This window comes from Macrobrachium nipponense, chromosome 12 (genome assembly GCF_015104395.2).
Source record: "Macrobrachium nipponense isolate FS-2020 chromosome 12, ASM1510439v2, whole genome shotgun sequence".
Classification (NCBI taxonomy): Eukaryota; Metazoa; Arthropoda; class Malacostraca; order Decapoda; family Palaemonidae; genus Macrobrachium; species Macrobrachium nipponense.
Window position 1 is genome coordinate 42,011,612 of NC_087205.1, and position 11,031 is coordinate 42,022,642.

Sequence of the window (11,031 nt, forward strand, 5' to 3'; positions counted from 1 at the left end):
GGTCGGGGATACATTTTCATGAAGAAAATGTCGGGGATACATTCGTGAAGAAGAGGACTCCATTTTAATGGAGTCCTCTTCTTCACGGGAACTCGTGAAGGCTTTGTAATACAGCTTGATGTTATCCTGGGGGACAGGTGCGGGCTCTCACTACCATACAATTTCTCCAGGGCTGTGCGGACTTCCTTACCGATTAATTTGTTTGTATATCCGTTATTCACAAGTACTTGAGAGGCGCTGTCGAGTTCCTGGTGAGTGTCCTGCCAGATCGAGCAGTGGGAGAGGGCTCTCCTGACGAAGGCCCTGACGGTGGAGCTTTTGAATCTGGCGGGGCACTCACTGTCACCGTTGAGGCAAAGTCCTAGATTAGTCTAATCTAGACGCCCTTGTAAGCAAGACGGAAGACGGTCTCCGTACTTCCGTCTACACAAAGAAGCCTAATCTAGGACTTTGCCTCAACGGTGACAGCGAGTGCCTCGCCACATTCTAAAGCTCCACCGTCAGGGCCTTCGTCAGGAGAGCCCTCTCCCACTGCTCGATCTGGCAGGACACTCACCAGGAACTCGACAGCGGGCCTCCCAAGTACCTTCATGAGTTCCAATTTACTGTGAAGAAGAGGACTACATTAAGAAAATTATTTCTGAAAATGTATCCCCGACCGACGACACCCAGAATATAGACTTAATCATATATTACCAGAATCGGAGGACGCGCGACCTTATTAAGTAAAATAACCCATCTCCACAGGTACGAGACAGTTGGGCTCCTGCTGTAAACTAGCGTATGTTTGTGGTTACGAGACTAGTTCCAGCGTTTCATTAATGACGGTCATCAAATGCAGTAAACATTCACACGAGTCCTAGGGCCTTTACGGTGATTTGAATGTCATCCAAGTGTCCAACTTACAACAAATGGGATGCAGGCTTGCATCAATTAAGACACCAACGTCAGTAGGGGGAATGAGGCACTACCTCTGTGTGGCTAAAGAAACACATGAATTAGCAATTTATAAATTACATACACTTCAAATTAAATCACTTAATCTAAAACAATTATCATGTCCTGTTTCACAAGTATAACTGGTAATATCCCGAGAGCTCACTGTTGCTTGATGAAGCAGAAGCAGAAGAAACTAATTGTCTTCATAAATTGCCATCAAGGGACGGCGAAGAAAGATTCACGACTTGGCAAGGAGGGTAAAGTAGCGAGGGTAGGAGAATCGAGTAGTAGGAGCAAAGAAAATAGAAAAGTAGTAATAGGGTCGTAGTCGAAATTAAACATAAGAGGTAAAGGGGATAATCATTCAAAACAACTGTTTTCGAAATAATAATCAAAATAAGAAAGGTATTAAATAAAGAATAGTTAAGATTTACGTATCTGGTTTCAGTCGCAACCAGAAGCCGTTCAAGGGGCGCCATCTACGAGTGATGGGAAAAACTAAAACATTTATAATACTAACTACATAGTACCAATTCTCCAATTGTTAAGGAAGAATTCCCTTACAACCACCTTGTGACCTACCACTATATTTTGAGTAGATCCTGACAGCATCTAAAAGAAGAAGAAAAAGAGCAATTCCATAGACTAAACCGGCCCCTACATTATCAATAATATAGACGTCAAGCAGATTGAATCAACATTCGGGGTCTTCAATCATTTGCCCTCCCACTGCTCAAGTTGGACACTTCGGACGATAGCTAGTCATTTCTCTCTGGTGCTTGACAGCAGCAACATCATGGTTTCTGACGAGGATTTATTTCATATATACGTTGGTTTTCTATTTTGTGAGGAGAAAACCAAGAAAAAGAAGTGGATGAAAGAATGGTTTAAAACGAAAAAAAAAAAGGAGACATTTATATACACATGAAAACCTGTTAGCTGATCTCAGATTCAGTGAGCCTTCTGATTTCACAAATTTTCTTCGCTTAGATGGAGCAGGGTTTGATGAACTTTTGACTCTGGTGAAACCGTTAATAGAAAAGAAGGAAACACATTTGAGAGAGAGTATTGCAGTAACTCAAAGATTGTCGGTCATTCTTCGTTTCTTGGCCACTGGCAGTACATTTGAAGGCGAAATTTGTAAGTGCCATGTCTCCTCAGTCAATCAGCAAGATAGTTATGGAGACATGTTATGCAATCATATGCCGTCTCAAATGTTATATCAAGGTAAGAAAAATATTAACATTTTCTATTAGCTTACTTTACTAAACATGTATTAAATACATTTACAGAAATACTTTAAATAATAACCAATAAGTATATTATTTAGATAAAGAAATAATGTGAAATGGTTTGTTAAGGTGAGGTACCCTGAGCGGGAATGATTTGCACTGAGGTAGGTGAAGTGGATGGCATGACTTGGGATTGAGTGGTGTCATTAGAGTTATCAATGACAACAGAATAACGACTCAATGTACCCATCCCACATGCAAAGATTATTTCATTTATTGCTCTTTTAGCGTAAAGAGCTTGAGTAGGGTCCATTTTCGATCAATGTAAAACCCAGGCGGCTGCAAGAGCTAAAAATTGTTGCCGATGATCTGATCGTCCTTATGTCTTTATGGCTGGCCATTCCTGAAAAAATGAAAATTAAAACGTATTTGAGAGAGATTTACACAGCGGCAATGGAATTGATTATCTTTTCTTAATTTTCAGCTCCCAAACACACCAGATGAATGAAAAATGGTTAGCGAAGGATTCATGAAAAGATGGAATTTCCCTCATTGTTGCGGAGCTATAAATGGCAAGCACGTGGAAATAAAGAAACCAGCTCACTACGGATCTTCTTATTTCAATTACAAAAATGAATTCAGCATTGCCCTGATGGCAGTTGTAAATGCTGAATATGAATTTTTTATGGTAGATGGAAGAGTGTCTGATGTTGGAGTATTTAGTGAGACTAAATTTGGCAGGATACTAAGTGAAGGGAAATTAATCTTGCCAGCATCTGAGGTATTACAAGGAACATATAGGCAACTCCCTTATGTACTGGTTGCCGATGAAGCATTTGCTCTGGTGAGCATCTTATGAAGCCTTATACACAAGCTGAATTGGATTCACATAAGAGAATCTTTTATTACAGGTTAAGTAGGGCAATGCATTTGGGATATTAACATCTCATTTTCGTGTCTTTCAAAGACCAATTTTGTTGGCGCCAGAAAAAGCTCGTGTTATGAAATTATGAAGATAGCATGTTGCTATCTTCATTATTTTATTGCTCGTAAAAACAGAAACACCTATTTGTCTGTTCAGTTGAACTCTGATGAGGATAATGATACGAGCCTACGGTTCGAAGTAGCTCACGATTATGTAATAAATAATGAAACTCTCTGTCATTCAAGTTTTATTGCCATAACAATGAGAGATGATTACTGCCAATACTTTAATGAAGAAGGACAAATACATTGGCAAAACGCTACAATGCAATTTTTTCTCTTCATACAATTTTCAGTAATATAATAATAATAATAATAATAATAATAATAATAATAATAATAATAATAATAAAATATATTGGAAGGAGACTCTCTTTCATACAAGTCTTATTGAAAGATATTGCTGCATCAGCTGTATTCAACTTGTAAATAGTCTTCTCTATTTTTCTAATAATAGCTTTCTCTCTGCTACTACAACTGTCGAGTATTGCACCGATATTACTCATCAGGAGGAGTCAATTTCAGGGATAATGGTTACAAATTTATTTATTTGTCACAGAAAATGAATAAATAGGTCAAAATATAAGTTAATCTAGTGGCCAACGTTTCTCTCGGTATCATCCGAGCATGATCACGGTAGTGGATCGGAGCAGACTGTTGGTGCTGTCAAGATCTACTCAATATATAGCGGGAGGTTCAGCAAAGGGGGGTCAACCGCTAGCTGCGTTTTCATTGGCCGGTGGCGCAATGCACTCCCGCCATTGGTTGAAGGAAGTTTTCTTCAAGAAGCTTCGCGACCTTCAACAACGAGAAGCGTCTCGAAGAAAACTTCCTTCAACCAATGGCGGGAGCGCATTGCGCCACCGGCCAATGAAAAAGCAGCTAGCGGTTGACAAATAAAAAAAATTTGTAACCATTATCCCTGAATTTGACTCCTCCTGATGAGTAATATCGGCGCAATACTCGCCAGTTGTAGTAGCAGAGAGAAAGCTATTATTAGAAAAATAGAGAAGACTATTTACAAGTTGAATGTAGCTGATGCAGCAATATCTTTCAATAATAATAATAATAATAATAATAATAATAATAATAATAATAATAATAATAATAATAATAATAATAATAATAATAATAATAATAATAATAATATATAATTATTATCTATTCATAATGTATATATGTTTGCATTTCTGAGTTTATGAAATAAACAGATTTGTTTAGCTTTATTATCAGTTAGGTATTTTCAATATTTAGTTACTGATTATAGTTGTAAATTTACTATATTTTGTTTAACATGTTTATTCTTGACTAATCCGATATGCTAAAATAAATATATACTTACGTGATAGTCAATAACATCCTCACTCTCATCATCATCTAATGTACTTAAGGAATGAGAAGGAAGTTCTTGTTCGATCAGGTATGACATTTCTTCATAATACCATAATGAAGTCTCTGGAACAGCATTTGTCCCTGTTACAGATCTCTTCGATGAAGTAATTTTTTTCAGTTCCTTCCTGAAGTTGGTTCTTAAAATATTGAATTTTTTCCTGACATCTTCAACAGTTGCATCCTGATATCTCTCACGATATTTGGCCAATAGAGTTTTATAATCTACATTTTTCTTGTTTCTGTTGCTGTAGTCTGGTGATTTAATTTTCCAAAGGGAAGGAAGGTCTCTGTAGAAGCGTATGCATTCCACCAAAAATGCTCTCTCCTCGTCCCTCTTGGAGCTCGACATGTTTACAGTTGAACGACTTGAGTGAAAGTGACATTTATTGTCAATCGCACCCTCACACTACACAATGGTTAAAGGAGTCAGTTACATTGACAATGTCGTTTCAATATCATTGACGACCCTTCAATCAGTATCCCAGGCAATTTTAATGACAATAATGGGGTTATTGTCAATAAAATGGACTAGTGGGTGGCCACCATAAGTCCCATACTAATAGTGATATTAAGTTTGGTAATTTAAGAGCAAATATACACGCGCACACTATATTTGCAGACCATAGAATCAAAAGTAGAATTAAGATTCATCCTACCGCCACCTGGAACGCTTAAATAAAGACAAACTATAAAATAAAATAAAATTAAAAATGAGCACTCAAGTTGTACAGCACCCGTCCCAGGTGACATCTCTTGTACCAAATAGTAGTTAGACTCTCACTGCACTCAATAACTTTAACTAATGCTCAGCAACTTTTAATCACATTTGGGAAGAGAGCAAGAAATTTAACAATGCCAACAAAAAGCACAAAATGCAAAAACACTGTAAAGCACCGTGTCTGAGTGCCCTCATCGACCCCTCCCGGACGAATGGGGTAGACGATCCATAATTGGAGAGCCTTTGCCGCGCCTCTAAATATAAAACTAGTTCGACAATGAGTCAAAACAAACCAAAACACAAGAAATTACAATCATTAAATTATCTAATAAAAGACAAATGGGTCTATCCCATTCTTTATTCCTCTCCCTAATAACTTCCTTTCACCCCACTAATTCCCCTTTCCAAACCCTTACCTTCCTTCTGGGGGACCCCGCAGTGGTTAAACCGAAACCCCATCCTATCCTATGCCCCACTACTAACAGTTACAGTGACAGCATGTACAGTCTACTCCGACCAACTGCCGTAATCATACTCAGATGATACCGAGAGAAACGTTACCCACTACCAGAATGTGACTAAACCCAACATTAACATTTACCTTGATTTATATATTTACTTTCTGTAATGAATAAATTTTAATGCAATATTATCTCTGAAATTGTCTCCTCCCAATTAATCATATCAGCGCACTACTCGCCAGTGGTAATAGCGGAGAGAAAGCAATTATTAGGAAAATAGAGACTATATACAAGTTATTACTATTATTTTTTTTTCTTTCTTTTTTTTGCTCTATCACAGTCCTCCAATTCGACTGGGTGGTATTTATAGTGTGGGGTTCCGGGTTGCATCCTGCCTCCTTAGGAGTCCATCACTTTTCTTACTATGTGTGCCGTTTCTAGGATCACACTCTTCTACATGAGGCCCAGAGCTACTTCAGCCTCTAGTTTTTCTAGATTCCTTTTCAGGGATCTTATTTTTATTATTATTATTATTATTATTATTATTATTATTATTATTATTATTATTATTATTATTATTATTATTATTATTATAAAACATTAAACAAGATAATAATAATAATAATAATAATAATAATAATAATAATAATAATAATAATAATAATAATAATAAAAGAAGAACGAGAATCGAGTAAGTTCTCGAAAGCCCTGGTTTTGTATAAATATTTTTGTTTGCATTTACAGTATTGCGAATGTCTTCACCATCATAGTTACTCATGCTATTGTGAGATTTATTTGAATAGTAATAATAATAATAATAATAATAATAATAATAATAATAATAATAATAATAATAACAAGAGACTTCTGAGTCTCGGAAGGAGTTCACAGATGTTCCCCGCCTATTAATCAAAGACTCGTGGCAGCAGCCAGAGAGAGACGAATTCAGGAATCCCAAATCCCAGAATCATCTTCTAAATGACTGTTGCCTCGATCCTTCACCTTTTGGGAAGGTGGAGAGATTAAAACGGTGCCAGTTTGGACATCAGTCTTCCTCAAGTGAGGTTTTACGGGATGGGGTTAAAGCAGGGGCCCCTCCACTATAACATTAAATTGGGTAGGTGGTATTTTGTTTTCAGTTCATAAGCACTGAAGCTATATCACTATAACACTATAATGGGAAAAGACTAAAAATTGTGAACTGTTCTACTATGGCACCATAATGGGTAAAGACTAATGCTGTTTAACTCTTCTGCTATACCACTATTGCTTTTTTTCGTCCCTTCTATAATTTTGCTGTCTGATCACCATATAATGCTGTAAAACTACAAAATGCCACAAAAAAAATTCATATCCGCTATTTTGTAAATACTTCGAAAGTTAATGATTTTTTTTTTAATTGTTACGTAGATATTCTTTACATAATATACCCATGTAACAATAGTTGAAAAAAGTGTATTAGTTTTGAGATTTTTTTTCATTACAGATCCCAATTTACGGACTAAAATATGTTTATCATGCATTTTTGGAATAAAATTCCAAAGAATTGTTTTGTATGGTTGCATTGTGTTGTTTTACAGTGTTGTATGGTGATAAGGAATCCAGCAAAATTAAAGAAGGGGAGGAAGATTTAAGGCCATTGTATGTAAACAACGATCTTACGGCGGCTTGAAAGTCGTTGAATTCCAATAAGGAGTAGCTGGAATTCAGGAATTATTTCCATCTTTCTATGTTGTTCCTGTTATGTTAAGGATGGCTTTCTTGACTGAAGGATAACCACTTTTGCACTTGAGAGATTCCTGTAACTGTTTATCGACTCCTAATTACATTTTAATACATCATGATTAAGGCAGGATTAAACATAACGAGTACCTCTCAACTAGAAGTGTAACTCAGCTTCTATTTATGAATACCTGGAATTTTTCCAGCTGTGAGGCCTCTTCATTTCTTTTCAAGTGTTTGACTCAGCCATTTTAGCACGCTCTGGCCTTTCCGAATATTAATATCCGGCGATAATCGCTGTTTACCTGACGAAAAACCCCGATAAAACATTATTTGTTTTCCATTTTTGAGTAGGAATCAACCCGGGTTCTATGCATTGGAGAATTTGGGGTGGTTTACACTTCACTATGAATATTTACGTTCTCTTTCTGCATATATATATATATATATATATATATATATATATATATATATATATAGTATATATATATATATATATATATATATATATATATATATATATATATATATATATATATATATATATGAATAACTTGATCACAAAGTATGTAAAACGTGATACTATGTTTAAAGGTGGCAAAAACCTTTATACACACACATATATATATATATATATATATATATATATATATATATATATATATATATATATATATATATATACATGAAATTTTAATAACCACAAGTTCCTATTAACTTCTAACATTCTTTGCTCTTTTTTTTTTGGATACGCTTGTCACTAGAAAGCCTGACGATCCAAGTTCGAAGAAATTTGGAGAAGAAACGAACCCAGGACAGGAACAGACAGGACATCACAATTTCTTCTTCAAATTTCTTCGAACTTAGATCGTTAGACTTTGTAGAGACAAGCGTATCCAAAAAAGAGCAAAGAATTCAAGAAGTTAAGAGGGCATTGTGGCTATTACAATTTCATATGTAGCTGGTAAGTAAAGTGACCAGTAGATTCTACATTATATATATATATATATATATATATATATATATATATATATATATATATATAGAGAGAGAGAGAGAGAGAGAGAGAGAGAGAGAGAGAGAGAGAGAAATAATAACTATATACATGTGGGACTAATTTATTAGTAGTTCATTTAGTTTAAGGTCCTTCATAAACATCTTACAAATATATGGGTCCAAATGGTACATTCCCAGACTAAGATTTAGGTTGTTTTTATTAGTGATTTGTATAATTGCCGATTCCAGTAAATTTCTTGAAACATAATCATTAGATCTAGCAATTACCGAGGTATCACCCCAATTAATACAATGAGATTTTTCACTCAGATGGATAAACAGTGCATTTGAAGTCTGGGCTGTTCTAACTGAATACATATGCTGCTAATCCGAACACATAAATTTTTACTAGACTGACCAACGTAAAATGATGGGCAATCCTTACAAGGAATTTTGTAAATGATGTTATTTGTTACGGGACTATTCTTAATTAGCATATCTTTAATGGTATTGTTATAAGAGAACACTACATTAACATTAAACGATTTAAATATTGATTTTATGGTTTCAAATCCACGAAAGTAAGGTAAGCTAAGTACATTTTTAGGCATATCTTTTTCATTAATAGCAACATTATAAAACTTTTTGTGAGCTTTTTGATAACATAAATCAATTAAATGAGGCGGGTAGCAGAGATCGTTTCCTATCTTTTTTATGTATTCTATTTCTCTCTCTCTCTCTCTCTCTCTCTCTCTCTCTCTCTCTCTCTCTCTCTCTCTGGTTCGATATTCTCTCTCTCTCTTTCTCTTGCTCGATATATATATATTTATATTTTCTTTCTTCTTTTCATTAATAATAATTGTTTGGGAAAATTTGTGTAAATTTCATAATATTAAATTGTATAGGCCCTATGCTTCCGTGTTTTTTCAAAATGTACTGTTTTCTGGAAGAATAACATGTTTACTGCGTGTATCCCCCAAGGTGTGGCTACCCTCAGGTGTTTTCTCCTTTCTGTAGAGTAAAATCACCCTTATTGCTAATCTTGTAGTGTCAGTTTGGACATTAAGCCTTCTTTTGACTATGTTGTCCTCTGCAAAATCAGTTTGCCTCAGTAAAGGGTCCGAACAGGACCGAAAGTACTTGGCTATCTCGTTTTTTCATTTTTTCCTTCCATGCAAAAAACCTTTATTTGAATATATATATATATATATATATATATATATATATATATATATATATATATATATATATATATATACATATGCACACACACACTCTCACACACACACACACACACACACACACACACACATATATATATATAATATATATATATATATATAGCAATTGAAACGCCAGCAGGGAAGCGCAATCTACATATCAGTAAGTACTATCACCTTGTTGTCAACCTAATATGAAAATGCGTGACATATTATTCATGTAATACAATTCAAAACAAAATGACATAAAAAATTATAAGAATACGTTAAAAGATGGATAATAAATAAAACTTTAAAAGATAACTATTCAAATTGAGTAAATATAATAATATAAAATAAAGCAAAATTCAAAAGTTGAGTCACAAAATGGATGGTACAAAGGAACAATAAATACACTAAGCCAATATATAATCAAGCAAACAGCAGACTGAAAACAAAAGTGAGGTTACAGCCACATTTCTAGCCAAAAAAGGTTTTATCTTGACAGAGTATAGAACTCCTGAAATGTCGAAGTCTGTAGCAAACTGGGCTGAGGTTAAAACAGAAAAATCATCAATATGTGAAGGGTGACTATAACTGATTCACTTAAGGTAGATTCTCGGATGAGCCTTATTCTTACGAGACGTTTGTTTGGTGGCCGCTGATTGGCTGGTACCGGGAGGTGGGCAGCTCCCAGCCAATCAGCGGCCGCCAAACTAACGTCTCGTAGGCATAGGGATCACCCAAGAATCTACCTTAAGTGAACCAGTTATAGTCTCCTCGCTGTGTTCTCTAATTGCACTGTAACTAGGTCTTGAAAGATAATTGCCTGTATGAAATGAACTACCAAGGAGTTCAAACCATCTCTTCCCAGCTGACTTGGTAGTTTTCCAGCTTAAGTGGACATCAGCCTTCCTCAAGTATATCCCTCTCGATGCTGACCCCTTGGCGTGGCTAGGGGGCTTAGGGACCAGCAGCTTGGCTCTGATGCCGGGTGGGGTTACTTTCTCACTGTTCCTTGGGGCCCAGCTGCTTCTCCAACTAAATTAGTCAGAACATTTCCTTCTTTCTGCAATTTTTTCATTCTTACCACATCCTTCTCCTTCATGTAATATTTTTTACTAGCATTTTGGATTAATTATGTAGAATTTTCCACCTTTGCTGAAATTTACTGGACCTGTTAAACAGAAAAGATATCATAGTTGGGACTGGGTTTTATATCTGAAGCTAAATAGTGGGAACCGCAGCAGGACCATCAACTGCCTGATAATGTTCGGACCTGAGTGATATCAGGCGGAACTATTTTGCAGGGCTGGACCACAGATTCCAGAGTGGTCTAGTTTTGCGGATAGGACTCTCGGCATTCTGTCCGGTTTGCCCATAATGTG